General features: G+C 39.5%; 1 long non-coding RNA gene across 1 annotated transcript; it reads right to left on the reverse strand.

Annotated features, from left to right (window-relative positions):
• Window positions 1-13,198: 13,198 nt before the first annotated feature.
• LOC124155080 lies at window positions 13,199-13,693 on the reverse strand. Its single transcript, XR_006864118.1, has 2 exons — window positions 13,662-13,693; window positions 13,199-13,534 (listed from the first exon to the last, which is right to left on the reverse strand). It is a non-coding gene; the product is annotated as an uncharacterized LOC124155080 (long non-coding RNA).
• Between the last annotated feature and the right edge of the window lie 4,714 nt (window positions 13,694-18,407).

Raw genomic sequence — 18,407 nt, forward strand, 5'->3', positions numbered from 1 at the left:
AAATTTTTAACCCCCAATCACTTAACCATATCATGTAATTATTTTTAAAAATGCATGGCATGTGAGAGATCTCAGACCTTAAACAATACAAAATGAAAAACGTTAAAAACTTAAAAATTATCCATTGTGTTTAGATTACTGGATAAATATGACTATGTATTAATAACTATTCAAATTTTTAAGAAAAATTAGCATATGGTAACGCATTTCTTAGCGAAGGTTTGCAAAATTTCATCGTTATCAATGGAATAAGAAGAAAGTTATAAATTATTGAATGGCAGCATGCCAAAAAGGCGAAATCATTTAAATCTCATCCAGTCGCTGAGATGGGATTTAATTAAATGTCTACCGCACTGGAGGGATTAATTTCATAATATTCCCTATGTTCAGCGGCAGTTCCAGAGAGGGGCTAGGGAGGGCTGTAGCTCCTCCCTAGCCTCTATAGGCCTCCCACCTATTCCCCACTTTTCCCTATCCTGGATACCAAAATGTGGATAAAACTTAATTTGAATGGACCTATAGGTTTGCATGATAAGTGAGTAATTCACTTATCATGCAAATTAAAACAATAAACACTAACCCACATATTTGACTAATAGGAGTTTAAAAAATTATGCGGAAATGGAAAGAGGTCAATTTGTCCCCTGCCACGCTTCTTTCTTCTTTTGTTAAATTAAAATAAAATGACCACTCCATACACCTTTTCCGTTCCCTTAATCTTCCTTCTATAAACCACCATACAAACCCTCCCACCTTGTCTTATTCACTCGAGTAACTTTAATGGAGTTGGGTGGGTATGGTGGCTAGTATCGGCCTCCCACCCCGTGGGCTTGGGTTCAAATCCCGACGATGGCAGAGAATTTTCAAAGATTAACCGATCCCAGCTTGAATGTAATGTGGAGGACATTTCAACTGCAACACTCCATCCGTCGGATGGGACGTTAAGCTGTAGTTCCCCTTGGTGCCTTTCGTTAAGAGCAGGCCAATGCCAATGCCAGGTTTCTCTCCTCTCTTCCTTCCGTACCCTTCCCTGATGGCGCAAATGACCTCAACTATCGGTTGCCTCTTCCTTATACCATACCATACCATTGAGTAGCTTGACCAGCAACATCCACGGAATGTTAGGTACTAAACCTATCTGCATTAAAAAAAGACTGGCATCTAAGCAATATGAATGTTTTAACAGTTTTGGTAAAACAAAACGAGTCAAATGGGGGGGAGGCACATGCCCCCATGCCCCCCCCCCTAGATCCGCCTTTGCTGAGATACGTTTTGTAAAATTGTAGACATGGCTACCACCAATGCATGGAATTCTACCACATGTGCTCGAGTATGAATATGCGCCATCATTTTTTGCTCAACATTTTGTAACACCTAATTTTGAGTGGTTTGTTTTGGTTGTTGGTGTGACGAAATAAAAGCAATAATAAGCAGCAGAGGTGGAGTGAGGTAATTGTTGGGATTGTTGACGGCGCGGGAGGAAGTAAAGAGGGGACTCGGATTGTGATAGTTATGGCGGATGGGTGTTCCCTCGCTCCCGAGTTTGTATTATTTTAAAGTGAAATAAAATGTTTGAAAGTAACGTGAAAACGAAGTGAAATTAATTGAAACGTTACATTTTGGCGCCGCAACGTGTAGGGCACGACTTCTCGAGAGGATCGAGACCACGGAACGCCTGAGGAACGAGTCGCGTCGTAGAGAGCGGGAATTCAAGATGGCGGGAGTGAAAAAATTTTACGAACTGAAAAAGGTGGATTTACAAAGTTTGTTGAGGGATCGGGGATCGACGACCCAAGGGGCGAAATTTGAGCTGCAGGAACGTTTAAAACTGCTTTTGATAAAAGAAGGGGTAAATATAGAGACACATGAGTTTGAGATGGAGACGCAGGACCAAGGATACAGTGACCTACGGGTGCTACTAAGACAGATGCTAGAAGAACAGAAGAGTCGAAATAGAAAATGGGAAGAAGAACGGGAGAGTCGAGATAGAAAATGGGAAGCAGAACGGGAGAGGCGAGATAGTAAACAAGAAGAAAGAGACAAAAAGTTGGAGGAGACAATGAAAAGCATCAACGAAGGGCTAGCGGCGTTTCGGCGAGAATGTGAGGGGAGAAAGGAAAAACAAGCGGAGGAAGTGCCCGGGAAGATGGCGGACGAGATAGGACAAGAATCCACCACAAAGGCAGCTGGGCTAGATGAGGAAGCAGTCCAACGCATCGTGCGTGAGAAAGACACGAGACCCAGCGTCACAATGGCATCCGCGGTACAGTTGAAGGTCCCGACATTCGATGGGAGGCATACATCAGGACCCCGTGAGGAGAGTGCTTGGAGGACGTCGGGAGGCGCGTTCCAGCCCAACCAGCAGCACGGATGGGACTCGAGGAAGTCGCAGCAGCAGGAGTGGCAGGCGTCGAGCCAGCAGAGAGAGGGACGACGAGACAATGACTTTCTCGGCGATGGATACTTTCACCGGCCGGGCGAGAGATCAGCTGATCAGCGGCCTGCACTAAACAATGTAGCGGAGGCGCGCCAACCGGAGCGACAGCACCTTGTCAATTCCATGATGGCGGAAGGAAGCAGTCACATAACCGAGCTTGGATCGGCGGGAGAAGGTGACTCTGACAATGAGAGGATCGCGAGAATATTTAGGATACGTGAAGGTAACGTAAGAAGGGACGAAGGTCGGGTGGAGAGAAGAAGGAGGAAGGAGAAAAGGAGGAGAGTAAAATTTAAAATGGGGCAATTAGATAGGTGGCGAGAGTGGTTACACCCTGGAGAGACGGTGGAAGGGTGATGTGACAGGAGAAAAGTGAGGGTAAATACATGTGTAATAATTTGATATGGATGATTGCAGGAGTGTTTGTTGATTGTTTATTAAGTGCATGGTTGGTATTTATATGCTTGGAATGAATGATGACAGTGATGAATGAATGAGTAAAGTGAACGGAGAAGGGGAGTGATAAGTAAGAGAAGTGTGACATATGGAATAATGAAATGCCGGTGTGTGAAGTGGAGTGAACTGTGTTTGTGTGATGGAAAGGGGGAAGTTCAAAACTGAAGGCGTTGGGGCCACGCCCGTAACCCATAATACTTTGTTTTTGAAGGCTTTGAAAAAGAAAATTGCATGTCATTCCATTTTCTTTTCCAATGGGGCAAATGTAACACCTAATTTTGAGTGGTTTGTTTTGGTTGTTGGTGTGACGAAATAAAAGCAATAATAAGCAGCAGAGGTGGAGTGAGGTAATTGTTGGGATTGTTGACGGCGCGGGAGGAAGTAAAGAGGGGACTCGGATTGTGATAGTTATGGCGGATGGGTGTTCCCTCGCTCCCGAGTTTGTATTATTTTAAAGTGAAATAAAATGTTTGAAAGTAACGTGAAAACGAAGTGAAATTAATTGAAACGTTACAATTTTCTGATGTCAAAGGAATGCAGTGGCAAAGCAGGAATTTACCTCAAAGAGTTCACTTCACAGTTAGACTCCAATGAGGTAATACCTTTCCCTTCCATGAAAGTGTTTGGTCATGAAGGAACATAATCATTACATAACATGTACATATGTTTGTGTTGTATCCAGGGTGGTAGCCCTGTCCCAAGGATAAGACATGTGAGGACGGGGCACGCCCGGCAGTTGTTGGCGGGACTACGCCATGCGTTGTATCGTGCATAGCCCAGAATTAAAAGATTATTTCCTAATGGACTCTTGTGTTTTCCTGCAATAGAACAATTTGGCGACGAGGACGGGATATTTGGAGTCCGATACTGTCGTGGGTTATGTGTCGTGTGGTTGAGGCTTTACGTGAGTTTCGGGAAAAAAAAAAACTGATCGGTCGACCGCGCCTGTGGTACGTGCCATTCTGTATCTTCACGGACCTATTGCCTAAATATGAGTATAGGAGTTTTTGATCAAAGTGTCGAGAGCATCTCGACCTACCTTCTGCGCCTAAACAGCTATATGAGGACATTACGTCCTCCTGTTGAGGATCTCGGCAAGAAGGATTTCTTAATTGGTCACATAGGAGGGGCAGCATTGGAGAAGCTAGCTGTGAATCTTCACCCTCTCACACCGGACCAGCTGACTTACGAACAATTAGTGGAGGAGCTTAAGACCATATTTACACCGGTGCGCTTCTTTCGTGCTGAGAGGCTGATCTTTCAACGTCGTGTTCGAGAACCCAATGAAAGTTTTTCGGAGTATGCCCTGGCGTTAAAGAAGTTGGTTGCCACCTGTGATTTTGGGAACAGTATGGAAGATAGATTAATTGACCAATTTCTGTATGGTCTTAATAGTGAAGAAATAACCACTAAATTGGCTGGCGAAAATGTTCCTTTTAAGAGATTCGTGGCCAAAGCGTGCTATATGGAAGGATCTGCGGAATACGCCAAAAGCACTGGGGATAGTCCTGCCTCAGTTTCGGTAATTAATAAGAGATCTCAACCTCACTGTAAGCCATTATCACCAAAGAACATTGTGAAATGTTTTAATTGTGGAGGGCCTCACTATGCTAACTCATGTGACAAGCCTTTGAAGTGTACCCATTGTGGCAAGGACGGGCATTCAGTGAAATTCTGCCGTCAAAAGAGTAAAGATAAGTTCAAAATGAAAAAGATGGTAAAATCCGTGCTAGAACAGACACCAGAGGAATCTAGTGACGAAGACTGCCACAGGTATGTGGGGTTGTTGCAGTTGCATCAAGTGCAGGGAACCCAACGAAATCGGCGCACGTTGACTGTTCAGATTAATGGTGCACCTGTAACTATGCAAATAGATTCGGCCGCAGATGCATCCTGTGTAGGAGAAGATATTTATAAGAAACATTTAAGCCACTTGAAGTTGACGCCCACCTCTAGGTTATACAATTGTTCCAGTGCCCCCTTATCATTACTCGGCGAATGTCAGGTTAATGTTATGTTTGAAGGAATTGAATATGTGTTACCTCTGGTTGTGCACAAAGGGAAGTTTCATTGCTTGATGGGTCTTCCGTGGCTAGAAGTGCTTCCTATAAATTGGTACAGTCTTTTTCCAAAGAAAGCTGTAAATGTGGTTGCCAATGGTAAAACTGTGTTAGAGGATCTTAAGAAAGAGTTCCCTTCTGTATTCTCTGGAAAGCCTGGGCTAATCAAGGGTTATGTCGCCCAGATTGTATTGAAACCAGATTCTGTACCAGTTTTTGTATCTCATAGACAAGTGCCTATTCCATTGCGAGACAAGGTAAGAAAAGAGTTGGAAAAAATGGTTGAACAAGGGATTTTGGAGCCCACGACCAACACACAGTGGGGTACTCCAATTGTAGTGGTCCCGAAATCCAATGGCGAGGTGAGAATCTGTGGGGATTACAGTTGTTCAGTAAACCGTTGTCTGAGTATGGATCATTACCCACTACCACTGATAGACGATTTGTCTTTACTAAAAGGTGAGTGTTTCTGTAAAATTGATCTTTCTCAGGCATATCTACAGTTAGCCGTTGGTAAAGAATCACAATCTATATTAAATTTGAGCACCCATGTAGGTTGTTTTAAAGTAAAGAGAATGCTGTATGGGATAGCTTCTGCGCCCGCTATTTTCCAGCAAACCGTTGAAAAAATCTTACAGGGTATTCCTAACTTATTTGTGTATCTTGATGATATTCTTATTTATGCTGAAAATTGGTGTGACTGTTCCTCTGTTTTAAAACAGGTATTAGGGCGATTGGCCCAACATAACATTGTCATTAACGTACCTAAGTGTGAATTTTTTGTTAACAGAGTCATATTTTTAGGTCATGTGCTAGATTCTCATGGGTTACATGTTGAAGAATCTAAGGTTAAGGCTATTGTGAATATGGGTGCGCCTTCAAATGTGTCTGAGTTGAGTAGTTTCCTAGGAGCTGTCAAATTCTATTATAAATTCCTCCCAGATGCATCTACTTTTATGGAACCCTTAAATAAACTATTGAAGAAAGATTTCCCTTGGTCTTGGGGTAAAGAACAAAAGGAAGCCTTTGCAAAATGTAAGACAGCCCTTAGTAGTAGCCAGGTACTTATTCCTTATTCCCTTAAGTTACCTATTAGACTAACTTGTGATGCCTCTCAAGTTGGGGCTGGGGCAGTTCTATCTCACATTCTCCCTTCAGGGGAAGAGCGCCCAGTGGGCTTTGCCTCAAAAACTTTTACCTCCACCGAACGCAATTATGCTCAAGTGGAGAGAGAGGCTGCAGCAGTAATTTTTGGTGTCACCCATTTTAACAAATTTCTTTGGGGGAGAGAATTTGAACTGGTTACTGACCACAGTTCTCTCACAATAATTTTTGGGTCAAAGACTGGTGTCAAGCCCCTCGCTGCTGCACGTCTTCAGCGTTGGGCAGTATTACTGCATGGCTACAGATTTAAGATTGTGTATAAAAAAGGGATAAATATCCCTCATGCTGATGTTTTAAGCAGACTTCCATTGGCAGATGATACACCAGTGGAGTCTCCTGAAAATGTAATATGTTTAGTTAAGACATTAGGTGTACCTTTGAATGCCCAGTTGATTGTGCTAGCCACAGAAAAAGATCCTGATTTATTAAAAGTACGGATGTACATCCAGCATGGCTGGCCCTCTAAATGTGATGATCTGCGGTTACAACCTTACTTTAAGAGACAGTTAGAACTCTCTATTAATAACCAGTGTGTCACCTATGGTTCGAAAGTTTGTATCCCAAAAGCTCTACAACGTGATGTCTTAAATTTGTTGCATGATCAACACCCAGGAATGAGTAAAATGAAAGCACTTGCTCGTGGTTATGTCTATTGGCCCACTCTTGACCAGGACATTGAAATTATGGTAGCTTCTTGTGAGCCATGTCAACAGGTCCAAAACTCACTTCCTCAAATACCATTTTCTCCTTGGGCATGGCCAAAATCTAAGTGGGAGAGAGTTCATGCCGACTTTTGTTATGTAGAAAATAAGACATTGCTTATTGTGGTAGATGCTTATTCTAAGTGGCCGATTGTTGCAATTATGAAGGAAACAAGTTCTTCTGCAGTAATTGAAAAACTTGAGTCCATGACAGCTGCATATGGGTTGTTTAAAGTGTTTGTCTCCGATAATGGCCCACCTTTTCAGTCCCAAGAAATTAGTGAGTTTCTTACTAGTATGGGTGCCAAACATCTGTTTTCTCCCCCATACTTACCAAGAGCAAATGGTCAGGCAGAGAAAACTGTGCAGCATGTAAAACAGGCTCTAAAGAAATCGGTGCTTGATAAATCATGTGAAGTATTGTCCTTGCAGCGTAGGATTAACAAATTCCTAATGGCTTATCGTACGACGCCACACACTGTAACTAAGATAGAACCTGCAGAGTTATTCCTGGGGAGGAAGCTTAGAACAAAGTTGTCCCTATTAAATCCAATGAGCATTGTGGAAGACCGGGTGACTTCCTGTAATGAGAAGGTGGCCTCCAAACATAACACTAAATTACCGGAATTGAAAGAGGGTGATACGGTGTGGACACAGGGTGTTAAACACAATGTAAAACAATGGAAACCTGCGACAATAGTAAAGCAAGTGAGTGCCAAGTCCTTTGATGTCTTGTGTGATGGGAAACTAAAAAAAAATGTCTCCCTTCAATTCCTTCGTCCAAGAATTGTGTCCTGTGAAGATAAGAGAAATGAGTTTACCCCACCTGCTAATGTCAATACCGAGGAGGTTGCTAAAATCCCACTTCCCCAAAATGATATTTCCGAGTCAGACAGTCCAGGATCTGCTACCCATGAGAATACTCATGAACCCTTGCCTAGAAGCCCTGTATTGGCTAAGCCTTGTTCTACTCCCTTGAGTCGCCCATCACGAAAAAGGCAGCCACCAAAATATTTGAATGATTTTCTTATGTAATGTATCTTATGTTTTCATGTATTTAATTTTCATGTTTGTAAAGGGTTATTTTAGTGGAGGGGAGTTGTTGTATCCAGGGTGGTAGCCCTGTCCCAAGGATAAGACATGTGAGGACGGGGCACGCCCGGCAGTTGTTGGCGGGACTACGCCATGCGTTGTATCGTGCATAGCCCAGAATTAAAAGATTATTTCCTAATGGACTCTTGTGTTTTCCTGCAATAGAACAGTTTGTAGGCTACACAATGAGATGTAAGACACTTGGAAGACTGAAAATAAGTTAAAGTTCCATTCGATTCTTTATTTACTGCATCCTAACGAAATTTTTCTTTAGGCTGTAATTTGTTAGAAAATTTAAATATTTTTTCTAAGCTTGAAATGTATATTTTTTTGTAAATTTTCCTCAACTAAAAGGCTCTTTTAACTAGGATGAAAATACATTCACCATATATACTTCCACTAAAAAAACTGATTTTAATGAAAATTCAAAACAGGTAAAAAGTAGAAATGTCAGTACATATATGGCCAATTTCATACCCAGAGATGGGCAGTATTGAAAATACTTGTATTTGAAATACGTATTTTTGATACTTTTGTAATTTGTATCGGAATTACATTTTCTGAGAGTATTTTGTAACGAAAATACATCTAAAGAGTAGTTTGTATTTTTAAAATAAATTCAAAATCAAAATACATGTAATGTTTTTGTGCATAAGTAGAAAGAGCGTACGACGAGATGGCAGGGATCCCGAATGAGTCGGTATTAGCCTGCCAAGTATGGGGCAATAAATTGCCCCTTAATTTACTTCTGTAGCACCCGCAGGCGCTTGTATACTTGCAAAACGTAGTCGCGTGTGGAATAGTTTGCGAAACGTAGTTGTGCATTGCAGGGGCGCAGCTAGGAATTAAGGCTGGGGGGGGGGGGGGGGGAGTTTAGGTGCAACTAATACCGGGGTGTGTGGGGGTATGGAATACCACCAGGATAAGCAGTAGGTGCGAGATTGATGAATTACGGAATTTTAAGGTTAATTGTTCAAAATGGTGAGTTTTACTTCTTTCTGAGGGATATTTTATTAATCCTTACACTATTCTGTTAGTAATATCAATCCAATTAAGTAAAATGGATTAAACACCCCCCCTTGCTGTGCCACTGGTGCATTGAGTAATTTGTGGAGGGGACTTGTAAAGTCTGACGCTGTTCCAAAAGGTCCAGGAGACATTTTTCTCCATTTTATTTAAGACATTTTGCCATGAATAATGGTGTAATTGCCAGTTTCCTACAAATACGTTGTAAGAATGTTTGAGCCTCTCATTCTAAAAATGGTTCATATTTGTATTGATTTTAATTTTTTATTAGGTAAGAACTTCGGTGAAGGCATGTATTTTGTATTTTAATAGAGTATTTTGAAATTACATTTGTATTTAGTATTGAAAATACAATTTTTAGAAGTAATTTGTATTTTGTATTTGAAATACAGATTTTAAAAGTAATTTGTATTTTGTATCTTAAATACATTTGGCATGTATTTTGCCCATCTCTGTTCATACCCTTCCATAGGTAGCAAAATAAAGCAGTGGTAACCCTAAGTAGCTGGTCTTCGAGGCAGTGCCACCTTTTTGAGGATGTATTTGAAATAATGGACAATAAATATAAGATCAAACTTGATGCTTTAGCGAATGTGGCTTTTGTTCATATAATATTTTAAGAACAATACTTGGCTTATGGAACCTTAAGGAAAAAGAGCCCAAATGGTTCTGAAACTGTGAAATGATGCGGAAAGAAAGGAATGCTAACACAATAGCATTCCTTTCTTTCCGGTCCCATAACATCCCCAACACATATTCTGTGCTTTCCCACAGTCTGCTGACCCGTGAAAACCTCCACAAAAGACACAATTCTTCGCCATATTCTAGTCCGCGGTCAGCGATCCGGCAGCATTTGGCAGTTCTTGGGAGGGATTGGACAGGGCAAGTCGGTAACTTGGGGCGCCTCGTTTGGGAGAAAGAGTTCTCGCCCAAAATTGTCTCCCGACCCAAGTCGGTAACTCGGTAGAGAGAACTGTTTCTCCCAGTTTCTCCCGACCGGATGGGAGACAACTCGCTCCGATGGGTAGTATGAAAAATTTCTAAGGCGAATTTGATATTGGAGCTTGATTTATCGAAAAATTAATCGTGTGCCATTTTAAAATGTTTTTAATTTTATGTAAAATTCAGCCATGCAAATATTTTCTAAATTGAATACATAATAACCTCATTATGACTTACCAAAGTCGGGACTACTTTTTTGACCGCGCGCAGTGATTCCTCGCTTGCAAGCGGTTGCATGGCTCAATGCAAGTGCCGGTAAATTTTGCTTGTCCCCTTGTTAAATTCTTCATCTCGTGTCAATTACAACCTCACCAAAGTTGAAAATTAAGAGTATATTTCAAATATGAATACAGCTTTTGCTCGCTGCTTGCAGATTTGTGCAAACATCTTTTGTGCCAAAATTGTGTTAATGTCAATGTGACAACTCTCGTAAATCTTCTGCTGATAATCACAGTGCCAGTGGTTGCAATGTACAAAGTTTGGATGAGTTGAAAATTATCGGCTAAGAGTTGTAATTATCATTGCTCCATCGTGATTGAATTGTAAACAGTGCTATTACCGTATCGATTAATGTCTGACAGCAATGTAAACATTGTCAGTGTCGTGTTCACCTCCGTTGTTCATCGTATAGGTGGTATAGGTACATTGACATTTCACGATCAAGCTATCAAGATCAAAGCTGTGTGTGAAGTTTCTTTTTCTAGTATATTTACGAATAATAGTGAGAGAAGTCACCTGTGCCTCTTTCGTATGCTAATTTCTGGCTTTAAATCAGTGAATTAATAGTTGTTTTCATCATAACGAGCTTAGTGATTGTAAGTTGTTCGTGATGAATAAAAGAGTGGAAGTGATTTCCAGTTTTTGATTATTTTATTTGCCTATGTCTCACTTTATATTTACGGTGTGTGCTAGTATTTAGTTTGTGGATATTCATTTATTATTGAAGTACATTTATAGCGTGTGTATGTGTTGACAGCGGAACCGATTCGCGATCTCACATGTGTGCAGACGGTTTTTCTGAGCAGTCGTATTCGTGAAACCAATGAAAAGGTGAAACTCTGTTACATTGTCATGGGACAAGTTTCTTTTAACAATAAGGGCATATCTTGTGTTTCATTAACTATCTATTGCTTTATATAGGTAACTGCTTAGAAGTTATTTTCCATTATTTAAATTGCTTTTCTTGCGCTCTCTGAATTAGCATTAGCTTTCTAAACCCCGCTACTTAAACGAAAAGAATGCAGAGCTACAGATTATTGTTATTTCATAGGATTGCGGTGTTTTTGTCTGTTATTGAGGCCCTCCAGCTAAGTATTGCTGATGGATTTTCAGCAGGTAGAGAATCGGACCATCGAAGGACGGGTAGGACAACCTTCTCCGCTAATGCGGCCGGAAATCTTCCTCCCTCGCCTCAAACGGTTTATTTATATCCCGCAACAATTTCTCACTGGTGGTAATTGCCCCACTTCTTTTAAATGCACCTCATATACGAGCAATAATATTCTATGGTTTGAAAGAAAACGCGCCATATTGAGAAAATACAACAAAACACTGTCGAGATACGCACTTTCTCCATGGGAGAAAGAGATACGTCGGGCTCTAGCGGGGGACATAACTGAAGCGCCCGTCTGGGGCGCCGGAAGGCGCTTGAGGGGGCTTACAGACTTGGGTTGGGACACTAGTACTCTCCCAGGCGACAAATAGTCTCCTTTCTCCGGCGGGGCGCCCTAGAGACTTGGGGCGGGCGACAACTCTCTCGCAGGCGCTTCACGAATCTCCTTTCTCCCATTTTCGGGAGAGAACAGAGTTACAGACTTGCCCTCCAGATGGACTGCTTTCCTATTATTATTGCTCTAGACACGAATATTACAGTACTGTAGTCCCCTTGGCTCTAGACTTCGAGAAACCACTACCCCACTACCACCCCACAACAAAAGTCACAAACAATAGAATGATGTAATGCACAACCCACCGCAATGAATCAACTGGGGCCTAAGTCCGTAACTTGAATTCTCCTTTCTCCGGAGACTCTGTACTCTCCCGTAGTTTTCTCCCGACTGTAGTCCGTAACTTGGCGGAGAGAACATCAGTTCCTGGCCGCTACCGGAGAAAACTCTAATTCTCGGTATCGGACAGGAACAGCAGGGGGGTTACCATGTAAATTCGAGACCGTCTTCGGATTCGCCTTCGGCACGGAGTTCGACTTCGGGTCCGCTTCCGAAGGCTTGCCGAAGACGAAGCCGAAGGTGCTTCGGCGCGACCACGTAACGACCTTCGACTCGCCGGCTTCGAATTCGAAAAGCTTTTCGAAGAGACGCAATAACTGACGGATGAAACAATGACGTTATCATTTGCAGCCAATGAAGAACGTGCGCCGCATTGGGTGTGTCTGCTTCACAAATACAAAGAATAAGAGGTAACCCAGGGAGAACACTAAGGTCAAAAAGACGTCTTCTAGACGTCATTTAGATGGTCGAAATAACGTCTTAATCCCAGGTCAAAAAAACCTATTTCCTTCCCTTCACCATGACCTATCCACGACGTCTTGTGGTTCGTCAAAAAGACGTCTTCTAGACGTCATTTAGATGGTCAAAAAAACCTCTTAATCCCGGGTCAAAAAAACCTATTTCCTTCCCTCCACCATGACCTATCCACGACGTCTTGTGGTTCGTCAAAAAGACGTCTTCTAGACGTCATTTAGATGGTCAAAAAAACCTCTTAATCCCGGGTCAAAAAAACCTATTTCCTTCCCTCCACCATGACCTATCCACGACGTCTTGTGGTTCGTCAAAAAGACGTCTTCGGGACGTCATATAGATGGTCGAAATAACGTCTTAATCCCAGGTCAAAAAAACCTATTTCCTTCCCTCCACCATGACCTATCCACGACGTCTTGTGGTTCGTCAAAAAGACGTCTTCTAGACGTCATTTGGATGGTCAAAAAAACCTCTTAATCACAGGTCAATAAAACCTATTTCCTTCCCTCCACCATGACCTATCCACGACGTCTTGTGGTTCGTCAAAAAGGCATCTTTAAGGCGTCATTTAGATGGTCAAAAAACCTCTCGATCCCGGGATAACAATACCTTTTTCCTTCCCTCCACCATGACCCAATCGCGACCTTTTCTTTTTGATCAAAAATACGACATTTTGATGGTTTAAATATTTTCAAAAATGAACCAAGAAGACATATTTTCTTCCCTCCACCAAGATTCAAGGAAAACCTCTTAGGAGATAAAAATAGGAGATAAAACATGAAATGAATGAAGTAATTTTTTAATTATATAACCAACAGAAAACTAAACAAAGATTAATGTCCGAGAAACGGAAGGTATAACAAAATGTAGAAAACTCCCACAGAGCACAAATATTGACAAAATGTCTATGTCTTATGCGTCTATATCTTATGCTAATATGAATATATCTTTAATAACTTGAAGACACCTTCTAAACATAATGTAGATATCTTAGCTGTCTCAAAGGCATCTGCAGCATTATCAATGAATGCATTCATGTTGATTCAATGTCTTGCAGTATAGGCCTTGAAGTATTTTCCATGCAAGTTTTGCCAATGTATTTTAACACCTTCATCAGGGCTATGAATAAATATGAGTACATAATTATGAAACATAAAAGTTTATGGCGATATTATTCATAATATTAAAATAAAAAAGAATTGTTGTTCATTAACAAAAAAGAAGAGACTAGAATTTTGATACATACCTGTTATTCCATTGAATTGGATTTGTTTATTGATGGTAACTAAGTTAATTCAGTACATAGTTACGTATCAATTTTGATTAAGTAAATAATTATAAATTTTGCTTAAATTGTTGATGACTGCTCTTTCCTTATAACTATTTTTGTTTTTCAAATATATATAATTTGTTTAAATAATCTTTTTGTCAAATTAATTACATAATCTAAAATATTGGTATTTTTGAAGTCCAATCAACAGCCATACTTTCATAAAATAGATATTCTATAGAATTTCTATTATTCTACTCTAGTATTCTCTAGAATATACATAGCTATATATATAGTAAAGACATTTAAAGAACGAGTTTTCCCAACTTTAAATCGCTTTTATGAACATTTGCCAGAAAAGTTGCCTATGCATTTTGGTGCACGTGCGCACTATGACTTCATCTATCCATCCACCTTCAAAGGAAATAGGTATTATTGACCTGGGATTAATACGTTTTTTTGACCATCTAAAAGACGTCTTAAAAACGCCTTTTTGACAAACCAGAAGACGTCGTGATTAGGTCACGGTGGAGGGAAGGAAATAGGTTTTATTGACCTGGTATTAAGACGTTTTTTCGACCATCTAAATGACGTCTTATAGACATCTTTTTGACCAACCAGAAGACGTCGTGATTAGGTCACGGTGGAGGGAAGGAAATAGGTTTTATTGACCTGGTATTAAGACGTTTTTTCGACCATCTAAATGACGCCTAGAAGTCGTCTTTTTGACCTTGGTGTTCTCCCTTGGATAGCGGCAGTGGTTAACAATATTTGATTTTGAAAAAAATGGCATATCAGGCCCTGATATAAGTTCGCAACTTTCCCTCACAGAGCAAATTTATAGGGAACTCGTATTATTAACCTGAGATCGAGAAGGTTTTCTCACCATCTAAATGACGTTTTTTTGACGTCTTTTTGACCTCTTTTGAAGACGTCTTATTCGACATTTTCTAGACCATTTCAAAACCAAACATAGACCACGTTAATGATGAAGTAAATAAATTTGGAATTAACGAGTAATCTTCATGAAAATGGATTCCAGAATGTCCTAGAACTGCTAAGCGAAGCATTTAAAAAACTTTTTCTCACAATTTTTACTGGTCATTTTTTTTTCTTTTCAATACCTAAGTAAAACCACTGTAGCGGCAGTGGTCAACAATATCTGATTTTGAAAAAAATAAGATCGGGACCCTGATATAAGCTGGCAAATTTCCCGCGAAGGGAAAATTTATAGGGAATATGCATTATTAATATGAGATCGAGAGGATTTTCTCACCATCTAAATGACGTTTTTTTGACGTCTTTTCGACCTCTTTTGAAGACGTCTTATTCGACGTTTTCCAGACCACTTCAAAACCAAACATAGACCACATTAATGATGAAGTAAATAAATTTGGAATTAACGAGTAATCTTCATGAAAATGGATTCCAGAATGTACTAGAACTGCTAAGCGACGCATTTAAAAACTTTTGCTCATCATTTTTGCTGGTCATTTTTTTTCTTTTCAAAACCAAAGTAAAACCATTGACCATATCATGACCTATAAGACGTCTTCTAGACGTCTTATAGGTCTTGGTGTTCTCCCTGGGAAGTATTTCCATTTGAGGTAAGTAACTCGGATAGTTGCTCGTATTGTAAATATCCTTCATTACTTTTAAGGCGGAAGAAGTTGTCTTATCGTATAAACTTATTTACGTCGATTACGGTAAATAATGAAATGCTGATGATTGATAATGAATAAACAAGTCAACGAAATCGAGGCCAACGATGTCGGAATGCCAAACAGCAGCTGTTTCAACATTCTAAGGCTTTTATTTTCGTCCCAACAATAGATAAACAACCTTTTAAAATGTCAAACAAAGTATTTATCCCATAATACGTGATGCGTATTTCAACAAAGCAAACGTTACATGCCGCCTAATTCGTTCGTTCATCCACTGTTGGGACTCCTGAATTTAATCAATGTGAAATCAAGCGACAATTAAATTAAGGTATCAAGAAACAACTCATTAGCCGAATATATCACCTGACCATAGCATTGATTCTTTAATATCCATTCATTCATCAGACACCGTTGCGGCTTCATCTATTCACCAGTTTTGGTTGCAATTCTCTCTGCACAAATTATACTAATACTGGTATTTTATTTTAGATTTTGCACTTAGAAAGTGAAGAAGACTGGAGCCATGGAAGGACAACATCATAAAGGTGAACGACGATGTTTGTTAAGTTACTTCTTTTGAGGTAACACATACTTGATCATTTTTCAATTTCTGTTACAACTGTGAGCATACCCTGAATACTGACGGGATAACCGAGAAGGCAAGTGGTATAAACCTAAAGGTATGACATAATCATTTGGCGCATTTTATGATTTAAGTGCTCTATATTACTGAGATGGTATGTTTCGCAATCACTGCATGTCTTCCTTTACCAACGAAATGGAAGTCTTATCCCGGAGAGGTAATTTGTTTATTTGTTGTGTATACGGTGGTGGGAATATTTATTTATATGATGGGAATGTGAGGAAATATAATAAGCTGTAAATGAATTTGCATTATGTTTTTGTGCATACGAAAGGCGTACTTGATACCATGAGGAAGGTATTTACCAGAAAAGTAATATTTAATGGATGATAGTTACTTCGGCTGTAATGATACTTGCATTGAATTGAAATAGCTGGTAAAAATGCCTCTAATTCTGTAGTAAAAGCATAGACAGTGACATAAATGGTTGCAATCCTCCTGAAAGATGAATTATGTACATCTTTAGTTTGAGTGTTAGTGTCATTGATGCCATTCCATGATTAGATGGCATGATTCCTGTGAGACTCTTTTTTACTGTGTTACCCAACCTGGGTTATATTTGTGGTAAATACCTCATCGTGGAATATCAAGAAGTATATATATTAATTGAATGCCTTTCTACTTAGTTTATAAAGTATGCTGTATTTTAATTAGATCATAAAGCTACTGTCAGTACATGCAGATGTTCCGCGGTAACAAATGTCATTTATTTTTACAATAATGGAAGTTATATTTGTATGCCTTAGAGGTAAGATGTTTTTGCAGTATGTAATCATGTTATTTCTATTGCTTTATTATGTTTTCTACTCAATGCTTATGTTTCTCTACCAGCAAAGATTACATGCTGTTGTTTGTTACATGAATGGAAGGCGTGCTCATACTCAAACGGAAAAATTAAAACCTTAAAATGCTTTTTAAAAACAGTTTTACCTAACAAATACATCTTTAAGATAATATTTTTCCCTCAGCATTCATATGTCGTCTAATCCATTATGATATTTCTAAACGATACCTTTATTGATTATATTTTGTTTACAAATTGTTTTGGCTAGTTAAATGAATGTGAATTATTATAATTGAAGGAGATAATTGTTTTGCTGTGATTGATTATTCACCATTCATCTTTACTGAGTACTTCAATTTACAATTGCAGAACATGATGCAGGCAAAGGAGCCAATTTCAGGATCTCTCTAGAGCAGCGAGCCATAATGCTGCAATTTATGGAGGAGCACCCTGCATTTGCTCGTGACCAATTATATTGCCCAAAAGGAGCTGCCTCCTCCTGCCTCATCTCATGTACCCTCTACTTCACATGATCCCTCTCCAGTTCCACACCCAAACCAGCAGAGCGATAAAGGCTCTCAGGGAAAGGGGAAAAAGGAAGAGAGAAAAAAGTGGTGAGTTTTCTGGCTATCTGGGGATAAATGAATGTCAATTACTGTGTTAGAAATGAAGTGATCTCTCGAAACATAGTGACTGAAAGTAGCTGGCTCAATAAATACGAAATGCATAAGTAAGGGATGTTCAAATAGTGATATGTTTTCTCACAATAATATTCTATTCTTCACTCTTTTAATTTATTTTGTTAAAAATTATAGATATCTCCAGACTGTATTTGGATTACCTTTGTCTCCAATCTAGCCAGCACTAAAATACCTTTAATACGGATGACATCCTTAGAAACTTTTTTCCCAAATAGCAATATGCTTATGGTTGTTCAACACTTTTATCTTTGAAAGGAATTAAATTAATACTAAACATTATTTGTAACGAAGCCTCAATTAAGATCATTCATGTGTAATTTCCTCTGTCATAACAAACATTTTGATGTTCATGACTTAGTGAGTATCTAGTTCAATTAGATTCAGCCAGTTCATTCCTTTGAGAATCTTAGAGAAATTCTCACCTTAATTTGGATAGCCAATAAATTTTCCGTATTCCATTGCAGTGTTGCTATGTCAGGGTATTTATATCTGAGCCGTATATTATATTTGTTTCACAAAAATACATTAATTTAAATTTTTTGAGAAGTCTAATACGTTGTGAATAAATTTATTTCAGACGATAACTCCACATTGCTCGATGAACGCATGATCAAGGCGGCTGATGTGAGAAGAACTGCTGTGGCCCAAATGGCGGAGACCTTCCAGGCTGTTGCGAATGAGTAAGTTAAATTGGAGAAAGGGAAAGGTATCCATACATCTTTCAACATTTCGAGAGATTAGAGATGTCTCCAAGTTGAAATAATGCTTTATTATTTCATGCTAACATTTTCCACTGGCTACTGCCTACATTGGCATAACATTGAATTAAGTCTGCAAAAAGGCAAATTTCCAAATTTCACAATCTAAGAACATACAAAAATTATATAGAGATAAATGAAATTTCAGGTATTTGTGTGACAAGGTAATTCC

This window comes from Ischnura elegans, chromosome 3, assembly GCF_921293095.1.
Source record: "Ischnura elegans chromosome 3, ioIscEleg1.1, whole genome shotgun sequence".
In the NCBI taxonomy this organism is placed as follows: domain Eukaryota; kingdom Metazoa; phylum Arthropoda; class Insecta; order Odonata; family Coenagrionidae; genus Ischnura; species Ischnura elegans.